This window comes from Halichoerus grypus, chromosome 8, assembly GCF_964656455.1.
Source record: "Halichoerus grypus chromosome 8, mHalGry1.hap1.1, whole genome shotgun sequence".
Classification (NCBI taxonomy): domain Eukaryota; kingdom Metazoa; phylum Chordata; class Mammalia; order Carnivora; family Phocidae; genus Halichoerus; species Halichoerus grypus.
In genome coordinates this window covers 53460407-53479461 of record NC_135719.1, presented here as the reverse complement: position 1 = coordinate 53479461, position 19055 = coordinate 53460407, and the positions used below count along the sequence as shown (strand labels likewise).

At 40.8% G+C, this 19055-nt stretch overlaps 1 pseudogene; it reads left to right on the top strand.

The window, feature by feature from the left end:
• The first annotated feature begins 12120 nt into the window (after positions 1 to 12120).
• LOC118536548 (dual specificity protein phosphatase 5 pseudogene) lies at positions 12121 to 13199 on the top strand (annotated as a pseudogene).
• Positions 13200 to 19055: the final 5856 nt, after the last annotated feature.

Below are 19055 nucleotides of genomic sequence, written 5' to 3'. Positions count from 1 at the left end.
GTTCACTAAATTTTTTTTGCTCACTTTAATTTCCTTTAGCTTCCTTTAAATAACTCCTTAGTTTGTTTTTGTGTCTTTTTGACTCCTAAGTGAACTTTATTAAAAAGATACCAATCTCCTTTGCTTTTTTCTTACATGAATTGTATCCTGTCCTACTTCCCAGTGTCTCCCACAAAGTTGGGAGGCTTTTGTTTCTTAAATGAGGCCTGAATTAGGTATGTTGATTGACTCTAATCAAGGACATCAGCCAACTTCCCAGAATCTAAAATACAATAAACAAAAATAAATCAGCTAGCATTTTCTACTTTTAATATTTATGCTGCTGGACATAGCCCTGGACCCACTTCCATTCTGCAAGCCATGAACCGCTTGTTTTGAGCTGCTTTAAGTCTCTTGCTCTCCTATTTCAAGGTGGAGCTCTGGCCAGAACACATTTCTCTGAAGAGCTGCTGCCCTAATACCTCCCCATCACTTTGCAGCTTGTCAGCAGGACCCAACCAACAAAAAGATCAATAAGAAAACAAATCCCACCTTATTAGGTCTTGTTTGATCTTAAACCCACACCATTCAAGATTTCAGCTACTTAATGTTGACTCCAGACAAGAGGAGCAGAGTTTTCTTATGAAAATAAGTTAGACAAGCACACAGAAGAAAGAGAAAATGGATGTGCTACTACTAAAATGTAGGTTAGCAAGCTAAGCAAAGGGCAATAGTTTCTTTCCTCTTCTGTTCTCTACTCTCCATGACATGCAACAAGACAAGTATCTTTCTAAGAGTATTTTTAAGGTACTACTTTTCAATTAGGGATAGCTTTCTTTTATATGCTGGGGTTTTGTTTTTCACAGTAAAATTATAACGTATACTAAAGATGGCAAACGCAAGTCCTAGGAGTCGCCTTGCTACAATCCATCAGCCACAATAATAGCAAGATGAATATATTGTCAGGAAACTGTACGCAGCATTTCATTGATCCTACTCCCTTCCCTAAGAGAGGCTCCACCAGGGATTACATTATTATTCAAGCTTCCTGGACTCACTCCAAATGCAGATTGCAACTATAATTAAAAGGGAAACTTAAAAAAGTGATAGCAAATAGACCTTCTACAGAACTTAAAAAAAAATTAACCTTTTCAGATTTTAATTCCATCCCATACACCCATAAATAGGCCAGCTTTCAGGAAATAAAGACTAATCCTACAGTAATAACACAAAGCTCAATTTCTTATTCCACAGATCATTAATATCGCTTTAAAAATCACGAGAAATCTCTTGGACTTCTTAAGCTTTGTAATGCATTTCTATACACCAATTCAAGAAACCTCATTAATTTAGGTGGCCTTTTTGCAGTACCTCTGAGACACACAAATATTTGGATTTTTTTACCTTAGGTCAGAGTTTAAGAAAAAATTAACTTATTTTCAGAAAGGATTTATGAATGTGGAAAAATCATTTGACAGTAGTATGGCTTAGTTATCTAATTTGCAAATAAAATAGGCTACACAAAATATAAAAAGTAAAAATTCAAAGAAAAATAGAGAAAGGATTTATATAAATGGTGAGGGATTTTTTAAGAAAGAAAAGAATCTTATTATACCCTTAACATTTATTCCTATAACCTAGTTTCAATATCCCAATCAAATGTAAGATGGAAGAGCTTTGATTTGGGAGGGAAAAAAATCCTTTGAACATTGATCGATGTGCGATTTGTGCAATTATTTTACCTAGACTTCACTCCTTATGCTCTACTCTCCAATCACTGGATTGACTGAGATGCTGTTTCCATTGAGCTGGGTTTACAATTATCCTTAAACAAGTGGAACTTCAAAGGCTGCTCAATAGGTATTTTCTGTTCTTCATTAGAACTCGTAAATGTATAACCTGAACATAAACAAGTCACTCTACCTAATTAAATGGAATCTCTTCATCTCTTAAAAATTTAGAAGTGCTGCTTAAGTATAAACATGTCATCTGAAAAGGGGGGGAGGGAGAATCTTGTAATATCCGTGAATAAACATCTGAATCTCCTTTAGGCAAAGCCATGTTAGTAATAGCACACACGTCCATAAATTTTTCTAATTATTTTATTATCAGTAAAGATTGTTTAAATGTAAAGGATATTCATTGTTGGCAATAATGCCCTCAAGTATTATCTGTCCACTAGGGAAATGCAGTCCAGGTGTTTTAATTTATTTCAAAGACTATCACATAGCCTTTCCCCTACTTTCTTTCTCTACTGTCTGTATTCTGGGAGAGGTAACACAGCACTTTCTCTGATAGTTCTATCTAGATTGGAGAATGGATTTGTTTGGTTGTTTTCTTTTGTTGTTGTTGTTGTTGTTTTCAATCATATATCTAGACTCCAAATTCTTGGGAAGATAATCCATAAAAGACCTAGTTTGGAAATGGAAATGGAAATGTTCCTAAAGTGTTTCTGAATTTGTGTTGTTTGGTCTGTTGTTAAAGACAGTAAAGGTTTTTAAACTCTTTTGCCCCCTTCTTGGAAATTGATGGAGGAATTGTAAAGCCTCTCCAGGTAAACAAAGTAGTTTAACTTATGCTCAGGGTTCACTTTCCAAGCTCTCAACACTCTTAAAAAAACCTCTTTTCATAAAGTTTGAAACAATATTTGTGACATTGAGCTTTATGCCACAAGACTAGCCAGAAATTGTAGCATGTAAATGTTTGAGGAGGCCGATGTAGATTTTTGAGCTGTGAGGTGTTTTGTTAGAGCGCTCTCTTGTGGTAAAATGCCATCAGCACGATTTCTGTTCCACACTTTTTTTTTTAAGGGCACATTTAGCAATCCACAGCAGCATAATTTTTTTTTTTTTTTTAAGATTCTATTTATTTCTTTGACAGAGAGATAGAAAGAGAGCACAGGCAGGCAGAGAGGCAGGCAGAGGGAGAGGGAGAAGCAGGCTCCCCACTAAGCAGGGAGCCCGACGTGGGGCTCAATCCCAGGAGCCTGGGACCATGACCTGAGCCGAAGGCAGACGCTTAACCAACTGAGCCACCCAGGCGCCCCCCACAGCAGCATAATTTTGACAAAGATAAGATGCAATGTAGGGTTGAACTTTCTAGTATCTTGTTGGATTCTGGACCCTCCTCTTCCCGCAGAAAACTTTAAAGTGCATTCACTTAAGCAAACAGGAATGTATGAGAGTTCTTAAATTATGAGAACTCTTAAGATATACACACACAATTAAACAGAAATGCAAAGCAATGTTCCTTAGTAACTGGTGAACAGAGAAAGTCTTCATGAAATGACACCCATCCCAAATGTCCTTCAGCTGGCCATGGACGGGATGGTTTCTTTCCCTAGAATCAACACTACTGTCAGATACTGACAGCATGAGGTTGATATAGTAGCTGCAGGCTAGGTGGATAATGTCACCCATCACTGCCTGAGATGTCTTAAAATGCTGCGATGTCAAATGCATGCATCTACAAGGAGAATATATCTCCAATGCAGCAATGGCCCAGCGGCCTCAGTACTTGAAGTGAGTGTGCCTTTTCTCTGATACCTCATCATATAAGGGTTATAGGAATTCAAAGTGAGGAGAACAATAATGAAGGAGTAATTATATTCAAGTATTTATGTAATTTGTTACAATGTAAAATATAAACTATTTCCATGGCTTCAGAATATCTCCTTAAAAGCTTCACTAAAAATAAGTATCTTGGGGCGCCTGAGTGGCTCAGTCGTTAAGCATCTGCCTTCGGCTCAGGTCGTGATCCCAGGGTCCTGGGATCGAGCCCCGCATCGGGCTCCTGCTTAGCGGGAAGCCTGCTTCTCCCTCTCCCATTCCCCCTGCTTGTGTTCTCTCTCTCGCTGTGTCTCTCTCTGTCAAATAAATAAATAAAACATTTAAAAAAAAATAAGTATCTTTGTGATAAATCCCATCCTTAATCAGGAAACCTGGGTTTGAATGAAATGTGGCCCTCTCTTTGATATATCAAATTTCAGGCCTTGAAGAGACACTGGGGAATATACATTTCAAAGTTGTCATTTCACAGATTGAAAAAAAAAATCCCAGTGAGGTGAAGGGATTTGCCCAAGGTCTCATGGTAAAAAAAACAGTAAACCTGGAATTAGAAGGGGTCTCTCAGCAATAAGTAGCATGATCTGTCCTCCTTGGCTCCATCTTGCCAAAGAGCTTCCCAGCATCCAATTCCCTATCTTGGCCTGGAGTCCACCATCTGACTCAGTGGTCCCTGAATTGCTACTAAAACTTCTGTCTTGTTACTGAGTGGTCTGTCCTGGTTCTTTTCTCATACTGATAAATAAATAACAACCATACTCTAAGACAAGACTAAAACCACAACCAAACTCAATATAATGCTGAATACAAAACATCCTCCCTGGAAATTTCTGAAATTCCCATTCCATGTGGGTTCATGTACTAGGAGGCTTGTCAGCCAAACTTCTTATACAAAATGGAATTAGAGTATGTAAAGGAACTGATAATATGCCATTTTTTATTATAAATGCCAATGTCAGTACCCCTCCATGACTGACTTTATAGGTTATTAGGAAGTACCTTTTAGTAATTTATGAAAATAAAAGTCCACAGAATGATTCAATAGCGGTAAAAGAACTAAGAGAGGTCTTTAATCAGTTGCCCTCAGCTGATACATTACATAGAGATGCGTTCCTATACAGACTGGTTCTCTAGGTTTGATGGACTTGCACCAAGATCTGATGAGATGTGGTAGTAACAGAGATGCCCACAAGATGGCACTCTTCTTCATTTTTCAATTCATCACAAGCAAAATAATAAATGTATGTCTGATTTTCACACAATCTCTAAATAAACGGGATTGTGAAGTATGTAGCTGATTTCATACGCTATCATATTTAATGTTGTAACATACATCACAGTTATGAAAATCTGCTCCCCACTTCCCTGATGAGGCATGTGATGATGGAGAGCGTCTGTCTGGCTCTCCCCAAGACCTGGAAAAGGGTATTGATGGTGCTCCTAAAGAATGCCAAGCTTTAGAAAAAAGGCCGTATGTGTGCGTGCGTGTGTGTGTGTGCACTCACACACATGCAGGTGTATGTATGTACTGCATAATTCTGTATTTTTCCTAAGAGAAGTTTGTCTCAAAAGTATGTTAATTAAATCCTATCCATCTTAAGAGTTTTCTATCTTCAAGGATAAAATAGAGGCTCTCCAACCACTGCCTCTTCCTCTACAAACTCCCCTCCCAAAGGGACTTTACTGTCTCTGACACACGCAGACAGCAATTCCTCTCTTGTGCATTGAAATAACAAAGTCTTTGTAGTTATCTTCAGTAGGCAGCAGACAGCATCTGATTTGACAGAAAGATGGGTGAAAAGAAAACGGCATATGGAGGTTATAGGAAGACTTCAGTGACTAGGCCAGAGTTTTCAAAGCCTGCCTCCACAGCACTCTAGTTCCCCAAACTGGACAGAAATATTTTTCTAATAAAAAATATATGTTGGCTTTCCAAGAAATGGTGCTAGGACAACTGAATGTCCATATACAAAAAAGATGAACCTGGACACAGACATTACACCTTGCACAAAACTTAACTCAGAATGGATCATACGCCTAAATGTGAAATGGAAAAAATATAAAAACTTCTTGAAGAAAACATAAGAGAAAATCTACATGACCTTGGGTTTCGTAATGAGTTTTTAAATACAACATCAATAGCACAGTCTATGAAAGAAAAAATTGATAAGTTGGACTTTATTAAAATTAAAACTTCTGCTCAGTGAAAGACACTGTTAAGAAAATGAAAAGACAAGCCTGGAAGACTGGAAAAAAATCAGAAGATGGACTGAAAAAAAATATTTGCAGTATATATATAAATACTGTAATATATCCAAAATATGAATGAACCCTAAAAGCCAACAATTAAAAAAAAAAGGCAGAATAAAAAGCAGGCAAAGATCTGGACACCTCACCAAAGAAGATATACAGATGGCATAGAAAATGTGCTCAATATCATTTGTCATTAGGGAACCGCAAGTAAAAACAAGATACTACTACACAACTATTACAATGACTATATCCAAAAAACTGACAACACCAAATGCTGGCAAAGATACAGAGCAACAGAAACATTCATTGCTGATGGGAATACAAAATGGTACAGCCATCTTAAAAGACGGTTTGGCTGTTTCCTACAAAATTAAACAAAGTCTCACCATATGACTCAGCAATTGTACTCCTAGGTATTTATCTAAATGAGCTGAAACTTATATTCCCACAAATATCTGCACGGATTGGAAGCAACCAACACGTCCTTTTTAACAGGTAAATGGATAAACTGTGGTTCATCCAGACAATGGAATACTACCCAGTGATAAAAAGAAACAGCCATCAAGACACGAAAAGACATGGGTAATTCTTAAATGCATATTGCTAAATGAAAGAAGTCAGCCTGAAAAAGCTACCTACTGTATGATTCCAATTATATGAAATTCTGGAAAGGCAAAACTATAAAACTAGTAAACAGATCAGTGGTTGCCAGGAGTTAGGAAGGTGAAGTTGAGTAGATGAAGTGCAGTGAATTCTGGGGGTGTTGAAACTCTTCTCTGTGTTACTGTAAACAAGATGAAAATTAGAAAAAAATTACTTAGGAGGACAGAGGATCCCAGAATGGAATACAAAATGTGACAAACCAACTATATTAACTATATTACAAATGTGTGAACCTCATTGAAGGGGGTGGGGGTAAATGGTACTGACTCAAGCAACTTTGGAAATAAGTAGAATCTATAACACCAAAGTAAAAAGGAACTGCACACAGCACTGTACTCCAGTTGGTAATGCTGTTTTCCTTGGAGATTTGGATAAAAAATTCTGATATTGCTAAGTGAAGGAATGGTAAATGGCAGGAACCAGATTTCTCACTGTTGGAGTGAGAATTTACAGATGAACAAAGGAAGGAAGTTAGAATGATCCATGTAACAATAAATTAGGGCTGGAGATACTAATATGAACTCATGTTTAGTTTAATGTACATACAGATGGTTACATACAGAAAATATATAGATGTGTATATACACAAGTTAGTATACACACATATATTTCCTTGCTCTTTCAGCTGAGAGGACCTAGAAGCAATGACATTCCAACAGCAATGAGCACACTCAATGTGCATATCTTGGTTTCTAATACTAATTCTCCAGGGAAGGAAACCAGGGCTGCTTGGAGAAATGGCAGATTCAAGGACTGGAGCAGGAAATACACAAGATGATCCTGAAGCATCTTGTAGTGCCAGAGAGTAAGAAAGTGCTCCAAAATAATTCTAACTTGATGTATCACAGGGACACAGGAGCCAGCTGAAAGACCCCCCAGTAGCCACAGCTAAAACAATTTGAGCAATAAAATAAAGCTGTATTGGATTATAACCCAAAGTATGAAATAAATATCCATGAATCCATACTGACATAAATTAATGACTATATAATAATAGGAATAAATAAATAAGGAAAAGAGACAAATCCACTGTGACAAATTCCAAATTACTTGTGTAGATACTCTATCCTGAAAGAGGTGGCACGTAACTCCCAGCTCTTTAAGAGAACAGCATGGAAACAGAAGAAAAGAATAACTTTACAGGGGAGAAACCTGACAAACACTACCTTAGCAAGATGATCAACATTAACATCAACAGTGATAAGTCATGTTGATAGGATGACCCTTGATATAAGATGATGAAAATAGCATTTTACCTCTGCAGTCTTCCTCCAAAAATATATTACCCAACCTAATCATGAGAAAAACATCAGACAAGTTCCAACTGAGTGACACTCTACAAAATCTCTGACAAGTAATCCTCAAAACTGTCAAGGTAACCAAAAACAAAAAAGTCTGAGAAACTGCCACAGGACTACTAAATGTAGTGTGATATCCTAGTTGGGAACCTGGAACAGAAGAAAGATGTAAGAGGAAATCTGAATAAGCTATGGGCCTTAGTTAATAATATATCAACGTTGGTTTATTTATTATGACAAACATATCATTCTAATGTAAGTTGTTAATAAAAAGAGAAACTGGGTATAGAGAATACAGGTACTCTGTATTATTTCACAATAATTTTGTAAATCTACAACTATTCTAAAATCAAAAGTTTAAGTTTTTTTAAAAAGGTTGAGTCTTTTCCCAATCCACACACACACACACAATTAATGGATAGACTTTTCTTCCATTTTTATTAAAATTCTACTGCAGAGGCAGTAGAGTGAGCTGATTACCAACAAAGGTATTAGAATAAGATATTTGGGCTCTGTCTTTCACTAGCTGTACAACTTTGAGAAAGTTACTTAACGTCTCTGAACCTCAGCTCTCTAAGTCAAATGGATTCATGATAGCCTACTTCTTAGGCATACCATAAAAATTAAATGTCATAATCTATATCAAGCACTTAACACAGTGCCCGGCACAGAATAAGTTCAGGAAAATACTGTTCTTATTAGCTACTGTGGATTAATTGACAAAACAAAGGTCCTGGTAGTAAAATGATTTACGTAAAAAAACAAAAACAAAAACAAAAAACTTCAGAATGTACAAAATCTCTACATCAAGTCCTTTATTGTGGATTAGAGAATAAATTCTTAATCTTAACCTATCAAATACCAACATAAATTCCAGAAAAAACTATTCAAACAGCTACTTATTCCATGTTCAAGCAATATATTCTAACCAATAGAAAGCCTTTCTGGTGAGAGAGATTTGGGGGTTTCTTCTCTAATTTCCTCAGTTTGGCTCATGGGCTCATACAAATGGTTTTTAGTCCCCAGCTCTGTGCAGACACCCTGAAAAAGATGTCCTCTCTCCCTTCTCTTCACCTTGCCCTTTTGCCTTCTTTTGCTCTTCCTTTTCTTTTACTCCTTCACTCCCTTCTCTCTCCCCAAAACCCCTCCATAGCTCTCCTTCGATATACATGGAGCAAGTATCCTCTGCTCCATGTACAAGTCCAGAGAATGGAGAAAATGGAGAGGACTAAAAGGCAATCAAACTCTATATTCGGAAAAGGTTAACTCCCACTAGCAAACCTTCTTATATGTTATTGAGCTAACAGGGAAGTCCTCCACAGGCCTCCTTCTACAACCTAGCCTCAGTAAGAGCCAGCTCCAGGAAAGGAGGTGAGGACAGGTACAAGAAGGACCATCACTGTAGGTATCATTTCCTATAAATAATTTATGTATACATTTTTGAGGCATGGAACCTGTACACATACGATTATAGAATTTTCAATCAAGAAAACTGCTCCTGGATTATATAACACATGTAAGATGGATCATTATTCTGTGATGTCCCCAGTAGTGACTCAAAGGGACTTGGTCACAAGAACAAGCCTGAGAGGTACCTCTGAAATTTAAGATTCACCATGCTGGTTTAACATGTCCATGCAGAATAGAAAACACACTCTTATGGCTTCCTGGCCTTTTCCATGTTTTCTGATCTTGTGGTACCAAACTCCCCAGAATCTAGGCAGCTTGATATTTCCTACAGCTTTTACTACCATTATTCAATTGCAGTCATTGTCACATGTTTCCAGAAAGTAAGCCCTTAACTCCTCTCCCTAAAGGAACTGGTCTGATCTTTGACAAAGGAGGCAAGAATACGCAATGGGAAAAAGACAGTCTCTTCAACAAATGGTGTTGGGAAAACAGGACGGCAACATGCAAAAGAATGAAACTGGACCACTTTCTTACACCATACACAAAAATAAACTTAAAATGGAGGGGCACCTGGGTGGCTCGGTCGTTAAGCATCTGCCTTCGGCTCAGGTCATGATCCCAGGGTCCTGGGATCGAGCCCCACATCAGGCTCCCTGCTCCGCGGGAAGCCTGCTTCTCCCTCTCCCACTCCCCCTGCTTGTGTTCCCTCTCTCACTGTGTCTCTCTCTGTCAAATAAATAAAATCTTTAAAAAAAAAAAAAACTTAAAATGGATTAAAGACCTAAATGTGAAACCTGAAACCATAAAAATCCTAGGAGAAAGCACAGGCAGTACTTTCTCTGATAATAAATAGCCTTAGCAACATTTTTCTAGATGTCTCCTGAGGAAAGGGAAACAAAAGCAAAAATACACTACTGGGACTACATCAAAATTAAAAGCTCCTGCACAGCAAAAGAACGATCAACAAAACTAAAAGACTACTAAATGAGAGAAGGTATTTGCAAATGACATATCTGATAAAGGGTTATTATCCAAAATATATAAAGAACTGCTACAATTTAACAAACACACACACATTCCAATCAAAAATGGGCAGAAGACATGAACAGACATTTTTCCAAAGAAGACATTCAGATGGCCAACAGACACATGAAAAAATGCTCACCATCACTCATTATCAGGGACATACAAATTCAAACCAAAATGAGGTATCACCTCACACCTGTCAGAATGGCTAAAAGGAAAAACACAAGAAACAAGTGTTGGCAAGAATGTGGAGAAAGAGGAACCAAATTGCACTGCTGATGGGAATGCAAATTGGTACAGCCACTATGGAAGACAGCATGGAGGTTCCTCAAAAATTTAAAAATAGCATTACTATATGATCCAGTAATTCCACTACCGGGTATTTACCCAAAGAATACAAAACACTAATTCAAAAAGATAAATGTACCCCTATGTTTATTGCAGCATTATTTACAATAGCCAAGATATGGAAGCAACCTAACCGTCCCTCCACAAATGGATAAAGAAGATGTGGTATATAAATACAATGGAATATTACTCAGCCATAAAAAAAAAAAATGCAATCTTGCCATTTGGAACAACACAGATGGATCCAGAGGGTATAATGGTATGTGAAATAAGTTAGTCAGAGGAAAGACAACTACCGTATGATTTCACTCATATTACATTCAATTTAAGAAACAAAACAAAAGGACAAAGAAAAAAGAGACAAGCCAAAAAACAGACTCTTAACTCTCGAGAACAAACTGGTAGTTGCCAGAGGGGAGGTGGATGTGAAATGGGTAATACAGGTGAAGGAGATTTAGAGTACACTTATCTTGATGAGCAATGAGTAATGTACAGGATTGCTGAATCACTATATTGTACACCTTATACTAATGTAATACTGTACACTAACTCTACTGGAATTAAAATTAAAGAAAGAAAAACCAATCTGTGTTAGGTCATCCAGTTAAATGATTTTCACAACAGGAGAGACTGGCCATCACAAAACATTTCCTACTCAACATCAGCTAACATATATTCACCAACTTCATATGATCCAGAGTTGATGGAAGCGTGAAGGAAAAAAAAAAGTGGGGGAGGGATCCTGTCTCACTGCCAAGAATATGAATGATGTTAGCTATAAAATAAATTCAAGGACATCCATACTAAGATCCAAACACTGTACATTTCCTAGATGAGCTTGTACAGTCAGATCTTGTGATGTGTTTTCAGATAGGAAGGAATGAAGCAGGAAGCACATTCCAAGCTAACTATATGACAAGAGAAAAGGCCAAGAGAACCATGGAGGCTAAATTCCCAAATGGAAACAGGCCACAGAAGGGGAACAAGCCACTTGGGACCCCTGAAACTATAGTCCACTGCCCTGTGCAAATACCATACAGTGGAAAGCCTCTCCCGGGTCTCTGAGAGACAAATCTCTAATAATATTGTACAGTATTATTTATATATCATCTACCTGATTATACTTGAAATTGATTTATTTGATTAAATACTTCCACTATACCAAGGACTATGCTAGGGACATTACCTGAATTATCTCATTTAATCATCACAACCCTACGAGGTAAATAGTATTATTCCCCCCGGGGGGGGGGGCAGACCCATCGAGCACAGTGGGGAGACTCCCGGGAAAGAATTCAGCTTACGTGAACTCCCAGGCTCACAACGGGGTTCAAGGAAAACAGAACCGTGCTGGGGATGAGCCAATCATCCTAACTGCCCCATGGCCTCCTCACCAGGGACTTGCTGCCTCCAGACACTGCGCAACCACTGGGCACCCTCACACCTGGATCCTTAAAGGGGGGGGTGATGGTACTTATCTCTGAGGAGTCCTCGAAACCTGTGATATCTAAGCCAGAGTCCCATTATAAAATACACCAGAAGTATATTAACGACCCATCTTAACTGGCCCTTCCAGTTAAATGTCTTACTTCGATTTAGTTTGCAGTTATGCTGCACGTTTTGTTACGCTCGTACCTCATTCAAGACTCCCGGCCTGGCTTCCGACGGGCGGCAACGCAAGGGGCGGGAAAGACCCAGTGGGTGGCTGCGGCCCCGCGGCTCACCCTCCTGGGCCTCCCAGCCGGCACCCCGGCCGCGGGCACCCGCGCGCCTCGGGGCGCTCGACAGCGGCCCAGCTGGCTTCAGCCGACCGGAACGAGTGCCTCTCGCTGCCAGCCAACCTCCTCCTGGCACGACGGCGGCCGGCGGCGCGGACTCCGCGCACTACGTGCTGCCCAACATGGCGTCTGGAGGACGGCGGCTGCGTGGCGGCTGCGTGGCGGCTGCGTGGCGGCTTGACGCTGCGTGAGGACAGCTCCGCGGGCACCCGACTCGGCTCCCCATCGGCCGCTGGCTCGCGGGCGTACTTCCCTAAAGGGGCGCGTGAGACTTCCTACTCGGAATGTCTTGATTGTTGCGTGGGTGTAAAACCCATTTCACAAGAGAACGCTCAGCAGCCAGTGTGCAAAACCTGTGCTGGACATCAGCTGTGGCCGGCTGATGACCAGGGCGGCCAGCTTACTGTCCTCTACCTTGGAAGTGCCCACGGTGTATCCAAGCGCCAGTTGCTCGCCCACCTGCACGTCACTGCCCTGCTGAATGTCTCACGGTGAACATCCAAGGCCTGCATGACCCACCTGCACAATAAACGGATCCCGGTAGAAGACAGCCACGTGGCTGACTTAGCTCCCACTTTTAGGAAGCACTGGACTTCACTGACCATGTCGGTGAAACGGGAGGCAGGATCCTGGTCCACTGTGAGGCTGGGATCTCCCGTTCAACTACCATCTGTGTGGCTTACCTCATGAAGATCTAGCCCAACTTTGGCTTCATGGGCCAGCAGCTCCTGCAGTTTGAATCTGAGATCCTGCCTTCCATGCCCACCCCACAGGCTCCCTCCAGCCAAGAGGAGGCAGCCAGCTCTTCATTTACAGCCCACTGGCAGACGCTGACACTGAGCCCTAATGTGCAGGGTTCCTACTGCACATTCCCTACTTAAGTGCCCGTGACAGTGTCCACCAACCAGATGGTCTCAGAGCTCCTAGGAGCCGCATGGCCATAGCCAGATCCTACTAAAACTGGGATGGGGGAAATAGCCCAACACAACGGTGATTTTGTTTTTTAAATTCATGGACATTTCATATCTGTGCAGTACTGAAGAGCTCACTCTCTCACGCTGCTCCAGTGGGATAGTGAGTGGTTACCAGGCTTGCAAAGGACTTCAGACAGCTCAGGGATAGGTTCTTGGGGTAAAAGGGGAGCACAGCCTGTGCTGACTACTGCACTTGCAGACCCCCTGTCCTCTCAGGACTGCCCAGTCCTCATACCTCAAAGTTCGATTTTTTATTTCAAGTGTAAGGCAATAAAACCTGCAGCAATGTGGGAGAAAGGGCTTGCTAGACCAGGCAGTTTCAAAGCCAATTCATTTCTGACGAAACACAATTTCCACCTTTTTTTTTTTTTTTTTAACTTTGGCAGTCTTGGTACCCGTCTCTGTTGCTTCAGGGCATAAGCTGATCACCGTTGAGTCAGCAAAGTAACCCTCTAGGGTTTGTAGGGACATGAGATATATGCTGATTTGAACTCTCAGATGTTTTCCAGACTCCCTCTTGGGTCCAATGGAAGCAGTTGGTTCAAGTAGCAAAATGTTGACATTTCTGGGTTTCCTTTTCACTGTGTGTTCTTCCCTGAGTTTGGATTTTGATTATTATTCGTACTTTCTCATTGCACCTCTCCTCAAAGCAACTCCTGTGTCAGTTGAAAAGGGTTCTGCAGACCATAGACCAAAAATGACCCCTTTAAGTGGTGACAGAGGGTGCCAGGAGAAAAAGAGTACCTATTGTCTGGGCGAGAGGCATTGAGACAGTCACTCCTATATATGCTTGTCTCATCTCTCATGACACTTGTTTTCTTCACTCCCCTGGGGATTGTCTTCAAGCTGTTGACTTCTGTGATTTACAGATTTTACAATGTGGTACTACTTCTTTTTTTGTCTATAGGTTAGTTCTCCAGGGGAAAAAAGCAATAATTTCCTAAAATCCATACTAATGTGAAGAAAATCAGTGTATTACTGGTTGTCGTTGTTTCTAGTGCAAAATAAAAAGAGTAAAAGGAAAAAAACCCCTCACATCCCACATCCCCATTCTTTAAGAGCCACATTCTCTTTCAAAGAAATGATAAATGGCTATAAAGTATGCTAAGAGATTAATTAGAACCACCCCTCCCAATTAATATGTTTGCATGGAGGCAATGTCTTAATGCAAAGACTAATGTTAAGGGAGGAGTTTCCTGGCAGAGCAGTAGGTGAAGGATGAGAGAAGAGAGGAAAAAGTAATTCTCTCATCTCTGAACTTGTGTAACTTGTTTTTGTGCCAAATAAACAAATTGTGTTACCATCTCTGAATTTATCATTGCTTAGCTGGTTATTTATAGTAAGGCAAAGCAAGCAAGGGACCATGGAATATGTTCTAAGTAGAGGCAAATAGTTAACTGTGACAATGGAAACAGACAGTAGTGCTCAGATAAAGGGAATATTCCAATCCTGGGCAGAGCTCATCCTTCAAGGATGGCTGCCCCTGTTACGTGGACATTCATTAAGGAACTGAGCAAAGTAGGACTGGGATTGGAAGGAATGTTTCCGGGATATAGGGAGAAGGATCATGTAAACCCAGGGCTTAGGGTAGCTGGGAGATGAGGTCAGTTGACCGGGGCAGAAGACAAGTTATAACGATCTCAGCTCCTACCAGGCCAGGGTTATCGGAGCCAGGTACAGTGCTGGGGACAGAGCCTGAGCCCCAGGAATAGCTTACTCCTTCCCAGAGCAGTACGGAGGCCACCAGATTCCCAGGAGCTGCAGGAGACACATCTGGGTAAATATTCCATGCTCAGGCCAGCATAGGTCTGAAACCAGGGATTAGCCAGGCCTGAATTTCCATGTGAGGTTTGGAGGCTGGGAACAAGACTGACACACCTTATCTGACTCTGTATTTATTAATATTAGAGGCCGGATAGTAACTACATGGAAACTTCATATTAAAAGAACTGGCAGTTATCCCACTGATACGCTGAAAAGTTTTGATTCTACATTTTCCTTTTTTTAAAATCTATGCTCTGAAATCACTTTCCGTTTTTTTTTTTTTTCTAGCAACCTGGAATATGACATCCAGAGCACATCCTTCATTTTTCTTCTCTTGTTTTATGACTCTAATAGGATCCTGTTTTCCTTACTGATTTACAAAATTAAACTAACTTAGGCTCTTCAAAGCACAAAGTTAGATCTAAATTATAGAGCTCTGAGGGGTCAGGAATACCTCCTATGATTTATCTGGGATATATTATGTAGATCATAAAATGCCAGGAAGGAAAGAAGGAAGGGAGGGAGGGAAAAAGGGAGAAAGAGAGAGAGAGAGAAGTCAGAAATTAAACATGAAAAAGATTCCCTTCCAGCAATTCACCATGGGACCTGAGCTGTTCTGGTAACTGAGGAAAGATGTGGATAAAATCAGGTCAAGATTGGAAAAAAGATTTTAACATTGGGCAGGGCCTCATTCACTATGTGCCACACGCAGTCACGGAGACGTTCCCAGATATAACCAATACTGTTGTGGGCAGTTTTTGATCCCCCATCAGAGCTTCAGACACTCTCATGCACTGTGTGGGAGCCAGACACCATCCCTATCACCTGAACACTGTCCCGCTCAGTCTCTGGAGAGCCAGCTGGCCCAGGGATAGTATACTTGCTTCTTCCTTTCACCCAGAACCATCACCCAGAACAATCCAGGCCTACATCCTCTTGAACTAGACTTTGAAAAATCAAAAGCCACTTAACTCTTTCAGCAAAGAAAGCCTGACTTTCACTGCTTAAAGCCCCGCCCTCTCTCTTGAGGAGGAGGAAAAATTGCCTCTCTTTCTTTCCTGATGTGCTTACTGCTAAGGAAGGAAGAGCTAATTCTCAAACAGGTCATCCTGCCAAAATGTTAACAATAATTGGTTGTGGTTGAAGTTGATTTTCTTCTTTATGCTTTTCTTTATTTTCCAGCTTTCTACAATTATTGTACATCGAAAACAAAAACAAAAACAAAACAAAAATAACAAGAAAACACTACCACCACCATGACCCCCCCCAAATAAATCCTGCTTTGAGGATTGCCTCTCCCAGAAATCTTCCAGATGTTTCATCCTGGGGGAGGATCAGCTACTATGGGCCCCCAAGCACATCACCTTGCCTTCCTCAATCTTAGCCCTTTCATTCTACATGGCCAGTGTTGCCTTGTTCTTCTTTAATCTCCAGTGTTTAGTTCAGTCACCAGAACATGGTAGGTATATCTGTTCACTAAATTAATAAGTCAATGAATGAGTCAGTGACTGAAGTACCATATTACCTGCTCAACTCTAGACTTTTAAAGTCTTTCTAGTCAAGGGCCATCTGGGTGGCTCAGTTGGTTAAGCATCCAACTCTTGGTTTCAGCTCAGGTCATGATCTCAGGGTCATGAGATTGAGCCCTGGGTTGGGCTCCACACTCAGTGTGGAGTCTACTTGGGATTCTCTCCCTCTCCCTCTGCCCCTCCCCTGTTTGCTCATGCTTGCACGTGCTCTCTCTCTCTCTCTAAAAATAATAATAAATCTTTTTAAAAAATATGTCTAGTCATATATGAGTTCATATCTACTAGAACCAAGGTGATCGGGGCGCCTGGGTGGCTCAGTCGGTTAATTGTCTGCCTTCAGCTCAGGTCATGATCCCAGGATCCTGGGATCTAGTCCTGTACTGGGCTCCCTACTTAGCAGGGAGTCTCCTTCTCCCTCTCCTGCTCCTCCTGCTTGAGCTCGCTCTCTCTCTCTGTCAAATAAATAAATAAAACCTTAAAAAAAAAAAAAAAAGAACCAAGGTGATCCATTAAGACCAAGTTGGTTCTCCCAAACTCAAGAATCCATGGTAAAATTTGTAATCTGGCAAACTCTCTGACATAAAAACCTAAAACTTATTAGAAACATTTCTCAATTCCTGATCCAAACTCCTTCCTAATTCTTAATTAATATTTAGAAATGTGCTTGCAAGTATAATAGCCTTGGGCTATAATGGATTATAGTTAGGAAACTTCCATTTGTCATCATCTGTTGTTTAAAAATAACAGCCACCCCCACAGCCAGGTTCCATTGACATACTATGCCTTTTCTGGTTTCTTTCCTTTTTTTTTTTTATTTTTTTAAAAAATATTTTATTTATTTATTTGACAGAGAGAGACACAGCGAGAGAGGGAGCACAAGGAGGGGAGTGGGAGAGGGAGAAGCAGGCTTCCCGGTGAGCAGGGAGCCCGATGCAGGGCTCGATCCCAGGAACCTGGGATCATGACCTGAGCCGAAGGCAGACGCTTAACGACTGAGTCACCCAGGTGCCCCTTCTTTTTTTTTTTTAAACATCTATTTACTTGAGAGATAGAGTGAGCGAGAGAGAAAGCACAGCGGGGCGGGGGGGGGGGGGAGAGGAGCAGAGGGAGAAGGAGCAGCAGATTCCCTGCTGAGCAGGGAGCCCAATGTGGGGCTCCATTCGGGGCTCAATCCCTGGACTCCAGGATCATGACCTGAGCTGAAGGCAGATGTTTAACTGACTAAGCCACCGAGGCACCCCTGGTTTATTTCTTCTTAATGGAAAGCAGGTTGTTCAACTGCAACAAGGAGGAGAAGGGGGAGGGCTGGTGATCATTTAGCTCATTTCTTCACTGTGATTTTAGGAGTCCAAGAAAGCCCTCTTGTACTCAACCGCCTCTCATTCCTGTAGTAGGCAAAACTTTCATTCCAAGATAAGGCTGACCCTATAAACTCACATCCAGGAAAGGGACATGGGTTAACAGCCATACCAAAGCTTAAACAGCATCCCACTGACCCTGAAGGAGGGAGAGGCCCTGCAGAGACCAGGAAGAGAAGTTTGGAGAACTTAAGTCCATCTTGACCAGTCCCATTTTGCCCAGAGCTTGCCAAGCTCTTAGACCGGGTACAGACTATTTGAGGTTGGAATTGTTGGCTTTGGATTTCACCTAAATAAAGTGGCTTCTGGTTTACTCTCCCCTTGCGCTCTACTGTGGAGAACAAGACTGAGCAGCCTGATTAGGGACGCATAGCTGGGAACAGCACAAATGCAAAAGAAGACTTGCAAAGGGGGAAAGTGTGCTTTTCTGTTTTAGGAAACCTGCTGACGTAGGGAATGCTTCTGTTTTTCTGCAGAAATGCTGCCTTCAGTGGACAAAATTCAGCCACAATCAAGCTAATTGAATGCACAAATGTAATATTTTTCCAGGGCACCTCCAATTTAATGCTTGATGAAATCGTGTCTTTCGCATATATTTACAAAAGCTTTTCTTCATCCAGAAATGTCTGTTAAAATTGCTTATAGATGCTGAGATAGCAAATCACTCTTCTAATGTAATGAGATAAGTCATCTCTATAAACTTTGCTTGCTCAAATGTACTCGCATAAAAGAAATCAGGCTACAGGCTTTTTTCAATAAATAGAATGAACAACTAGAACTTGATGGCTATAGCATGTTCTGCCTCATTGCTAAGGGATGTTTAAAATTGCTCCCTCACTCTCTCGAAGCAGAGTTTTCATTTTGGTAGTTGATGGAAAAAGGAGGTCAAATAAACTGATGTGGATAAGAAGCCAAAGCCGTTTGTCAAAACGTGGGGAGAGACCGGAGATTGGAGTCATTTAAAGACTAAAAATTGATTTAAAAGCGTTCTGTCCTCAAATCATTTTTCTTGCTAAATGTAGCCACTTTGTGAGCCAGGTTTTCCCTGCTTTAGCTATCTTTACTAATAATTTACACTAGAGGAACTTCACATGCTGGGAAGATTTATATGC